Consider the following 6,000-nt stretch of genomic DNA (forward strand, 5'->3'; position numbering starts at 1 on the left):
CCTGCGCTGATGTCACCACGTGGTGAGCGCGATTACGTCATCAAAGGTCCTTTTGCAGGTCCTGAAAGAAGAAGAAAGAAGACGATGCCGGCTGCGCGAACAAGTGGATGAGGTGAGTTATTTATTTACATTTTTTAACCCCTCCAGCGCTATTGTACTATGCCTTCTGTATTACGAATGCTATTATTTTACTTTATAACCATGTTATAAGGGAAAATAATACAGTAAATTGACTTTTAGCAAATTACTAACATCATCTCCTAGCAACTATGCGTGAAAATCGCATTGCATCCGCACTTGCTTGCGGATGCTTTGCGATTTTCACGCATCCCCATTCATTTCTATGGGGCCTGCGTTGCGTGAAAAAACGCAGAATATAGAACATGCTGCGATTTTCACGCAACGCACAAGTGATGCGTGAAAATCACCGCTCATCTGCACAGCCCCATTGAAGTGAATGGGTCCGGATTCAGTGCCTGGAAGATGCGTTCACCTCACGCATTGCACCCGCGTGGAATTCTCGCCCGTGTGAAAGGGGCCTTAGTGTCCTTTCACGCGTCCGCAAAATGGGTCTGCATCCGTTCCGCAATTTTGCGGAACGGGTGCGGACCCATTCATTTTCAATGGGGCCACAAAAGATGTGGACAGCACCACCATGTGCTGTCCGAATCAGCACTTCCGTTCCGCGACCCTGAAAAAAAAAATTGATGTCCTATTCTTGTCCGCAGCCGCAGACAAGAAAAGGCATTACTATTATAGTGCCGGCCATGTGCGGCCAGCAAAATGCAAAACGCACATGGCCGGTGTCCGTGTTTTGCGGATCCGCAATTTGCGGACCACAAAACAGTTGCAGACATGTGAATGGACCCTTAGCCTGATTATCTATAGCTAACCATTAGTTCCACCGTGCGCTGTCCTCTCCTCCTGGAAAACCTTTCCGTTCCTTTGTTTCCATGGCTCACACTCCTCCCCAGCTATTTTTACGTGGTGAAATCTCATCTGTCCCCGTGAAAATGTTCTCTCTCTCTCTCTCTTCATGCATCAATTGCATTTCTGCAAACTATATTATAGTTTATTAATACTATGAACAGCCTATATGAAGGTCTTCCTTTTTTTCCTCTGAGTGTTATGAATGGTGCTTTTTTTGTTACTAGCCTTGCAGCCGGAGCCTCTAAGCCAATTGCAGGAGATCCTCTGAGATCTCTAATGGGGGTGAGGGATTAATCCGTTTTCTTGTGGCTGGATTCTGAACCTCGATATGAATTCCTCAGATCTGTCACTAATTGCCTTAGTGTAAAGGCACAAGGAAATAAGCAACGCTGACAGCACTGAAATCTACACTCCAACAAAGACGCGCGACGCCAGATCTGTGCCTGGAAAATGTCATGTGTGCTCTTCTCGACAGCTCTCTGGATTAATATTACATGGCATGCACAGAAGCCATAGACGCAGCACTAGAGCTTTAGTCACAGCCGCATGAACAACCCGCTGTAAAAAAAACTGTCATTTCTCAATATACACTGCTCGAAAAAATAAAGGAAACACTAAAAATGCCACATTCTAAATCTCAATGAATGAAATATTCCAGTTGCAAATCTGTATTCATTACATAGTGGAATGGGTTGAGAACAATAAAACATACAATGATCAATGTCAATCAAAATTTATATCCCATGGAGGTCTGGATTGCGCCCAGTTTGAATGTTCAGCAAGTACGTTATTTATCGAACTGCGATGTTAGGCTACTTTTACACTAGCGTTAAAGTTTTCCGGTATTGAGTTCCGTCATAGGGGCTCAAGACCGAAAAAAAAAAAAAACGCATCGGTTTTATCCCAATGCATTCGGAATGGAAAGCAATCTGTTCAGTATGCATCAGGATGTCTTCAGTTCAGTCCCTTTTACAGTATTTTGCCGGAGAAAAATATCGCAGCATGCTGCAGTATTTTCTCCTGCCAAAATTCCGGAACAGTTGCCGCATTGCCGGGTCCGGCATTAATTTCCATTGAAGTGTATTAATGCCGTATCCGGTACCAAGTGTTCAAGAAATGACACCGGAGAGACGGATCCGGTATTGTAATGTATTTGTCAGACGGATCCGCATCCGGAAACAAATGATATCCATTTGCATACGGATTTCCGGATCCGGCAGGCCTCTGCCTGCCGGATTCTTCTAAGGCCTCATGCACACGACAGTATTTTTTCACGGTCCGCAAAACGGGGTTCCGTTGGTCCGTGATCCGTGATCGTTTTTTCGTCCGTGGGTCTTCCTTGATTTTTGGAGGATCCACGGCCATGAGAAATGAAAAAAAAATCTAAGTCAAGTTTGCCATTGAAATTATAGGAAAAAACGGACACGGATCACGGACGCGGATGACAATCTTGTGTGCATCCGTGATTTTTCACAGACCCATTGACTTGAATGGGTCCGCGAACCGTTGACAGTGAAAAAAATAGGACAGGTCATATTTTTTTCACAGCCAGGAAACACGGATCACGGATGTGGCTGCCAAACGGTGCATTTTCCGATTTTTCCACGAACCCATTGAAAGTCAATGGGTCCGCGAAAAAAAAACGGAAAACGGAACCACTGATGCACACAACGGTCGTGTGCATGAGGCCTAACACTAGTGTGAAAGTACCCTTAAAGGGCTTCTGTACCCTACAGTCATTTTTCATTTTTTGGCTACTTAAAATGCTTATACTGCGATTTATCAATATATAGTGCTGTTACTCTTTTTCGTTCAGTAGTTTCTTCAAAAAACTGACTTTTATAATATGTAAATTACCTATATATTGCTGCTGCCCCACACAACAATAGTTCTTAAAAGGACTTTTGGGTCTGTAAAGTTTTAGCAATTTAGCGCTGGTTGTGCTAAAAATATATATTGTTGCTGCCACGCACAACAATAGTCCTTAAAAGGACTTTTGGGTCTCTGACAAGTTTTTCAACTTACAAAAAAAATAAATCACTCCCTACACTATCTTTCCCTTCTTCAGCACAGCTCTCTCTGACTAACACTGAGCCAAAGACGTGTCATCGGGTGCTATATAGCACCCGATGACGCCAATAACCAACATGACTACGGCATTACAGTGAAGGGCAGTACTTACCTGCACGTTTATTGGCTGCATAGCAGCCAACAAACGTGCAGGGAGGAGACTCGAGCATTGCGCTCGAACACATGCGGTATTCGGCCGAATACTGCCATGTGCCGACCATTGAGATGCTCAAGCCGAAAAAAAAATTAAAAATTAAAATACAAAAACGGAAAATCGCCTTGTCAGGAAGGGGTTACATTCGGTATACTCATTTATTATATTGTGGAACATTTACTCACTGTAAAGAAAACATAATCAGTTTATAAATGGAAAGTTGGACAACTTTCCAATGCACTTTGTGTTTCAATTCCTCACCATTTTCAAGATCTTGAATGAAGACACCATTGTTGGCACTCAGAGGCCGCAAACGTACAGACCTAGTCCTGCTGTCCGGTGCGAAGTGACAGTTACAGTGGCGGAAATAATTATTTGACCCCTCACTGATTTTGTAAGTTTGTCCAATGACAAAGAAATGAAAAGTCTCAGAACAGTATCATTTCAATGGTAGGTTTATTGTAACAGTGGCAGATAGCACATCAAAAGGAAAATCGAAAAAATAACTTTAAATAAAAGATAGCAACTGATTTGCATTTCATTGAGTGAAATAAGTATTTGAACCCCTACCAACCATTAAGAGTTCTGGCTCCCACAGAGTGGTTAGACACTTCTACTCAATTAGTCACCCTCATTAAGGACACCTGTCTTAACTAGTCACCTGTATAAAAGACACCTGTCCACAGAATCAATCAATCAAGCAGACTCCAAACTCTCCAACATGGGAAAGACCAAAGAGCTGTCCAAGGATGTCAGAGACAAAATTGTAGACCTGCACAAGGCTGGAATGGGCTACAAAACCATTAGCAAGAAGCTGGGAGAGAAGGTGACAACTGTTGGTGCGATTGTTCGAAAATGGAAGGAGCACAAAATGACCATCAATCGACCTCGCTCTGGGGCTCCACGCAAGATCTCACCTCGTGGGGTGTCAATGGTTCTGAGAAAGGTGAAAAAGCATCCTAGAACTACACGGGAGGAGTTAGTTAATGACCTCAAATTAGCAGGGACCACAGTCACCAAGAAAACCATTGGAAACACATTACACCGCAATGGATTAAAATCCTGCAGGGCTCGCAAGGTCCCCCTGCTCAGGAAGGCACATGTGCAGGCCCGTCTGAAGTTTGCCAATGAACACCTGAATGATTCAGAGAGTGACTGGGAGAAGGTGCTGTGGTCTGATGAGACCAAAATAGAGCTCTTTGGCATTAACTCAACTCGCTGTGTTTGGAGGAAGAAAAATGCTGCCTATGACCCCCAAAACACCGTCCCCACCGTCAAGCATGGGGGTGGAAACATTTTGCTTTGGGGGTGTTTTTCTGCTAAGGGCACAGGACAACTTATTCGCATAAACGGGAAAATGGACGGAGCCATGTATCGTGAAATCCTGAGCGACAACCTCCTTCCCTCTGCCAGGAAACTGAAAATGGGTCGTGGATGGGTGTTCCAGCACGACAATGACCCAAAACATACAGCAAAGGCAACAAAGGAGTGGCTCAAGAAGAAGCACATTAAGGTCATGGAGTGGCCTAGTCAGTCTCCGGACCTTAATCCAATCGAAAACCTATGGAGGGAGCTCAAGCTCAGAGTTGCACAGAGACAGCCTCGAAACCTTAGGGATTTAGAGATGATCTGCAAAGAGGAGTGGACCAACATTCCTCCTAAAATGTGCGCAAACTTGGTCATCAATTACAAGAAACGTTTGACCTCTGTGCTTGCAAACAAGGGTTTTTCCACCAAGTATTAAGTCTTTTTTTGTTAGAGGGTTCAAATACTTATTTCACTCAATGAAATGCAAATCAGTTGCTATCTTTTATTTAAAGTTATTTTTTCGATTTTCCTTTTGATGTGCTATCTGCCACTGTTACAATAAACCTACCATTGAAATGATACTGTTCTGAGACTTTTCATTTCTTTGTCATTGGACAAACTTACAAAATCAGTGAGGGGTCAAATAATTATTTCCCCCACTGTATATACAGTTTAAAGGGTTTTTCTGAGATTTTTTTTGCTGATGACCTATCCCCTTGATAGGTCATCAGTATGTGATTAGTGGGGGTCCGACACCCGGGACACCCTCCGATCAGCTGTTTGAGAAGGAAATGGCACTCTTCCTTTTCACAACTCACCAAGCACAGTGCCGTACATAGTATAGTGACTGTGCTAGGTATTGCAGCTCAGCACGATTCACTTGAATGATGAACGTTCATCACTTGCTTAGGAAAAGCAGAGAGAAGGCCTCGACGCTCACAGGAGCGCTGCTGCCTTCTCAAACAGCTGATCGGCGGGAGTTCAGGGTATCGGATCCTCACTGATCAGATACTGATGACCTAGCCAGAGAATAGGTCATCATTAAAATAAATCTCGGAAAAGCCCTCTAAGTAATGCTCCATCAGCTAGACAGCCTGGACTCCAGACAATACATAGTAGCACATTGTCAGTGAGATTTATGCTGCTGCTGATGTGTTTAGCTCACACAGAGTTGCCTACATATAAAAATAAGCAATTGTAAGTGTTCATGTTACAGGAAAAGGTACAAATCAATTTTCTTCTTTGACAGAAGTACGGTAGGTCAGTAGGTTGCATGTATTGACCAAGAACTGCTGAATTTATAAAGTGTTTGTCCTGTTTCCCCGAAATGTCTCTAGAACTAGTGATATACGTATCTGACCCAGGTGACAGTCTTTTTATTTTTAGTTTCAAAAATCATTTATTTGAAATTTTGTGATTCAAAAAAAAACTTCAGTAGGGTAGTACAATACGTATCAATACAGCAATAAGAGGCAAAAGCAGTAGGTCTTGTCAGAAAAAACATAACATGAAATACAACTCGGATCAATCATCATCAG

Source organism: Bufo bufo, chromosome 5 (assembly GCF_905171765.1).
Source record: "Bufo bufo chromosome 5, aBufBuf1.1, whole genome shotgun sequence".
Lineage (NCBI taxonomy): Eukaryota > Metazoa > Chordata > Amphibia > Anura > Bufonidae > Bufo > Bufo bufo.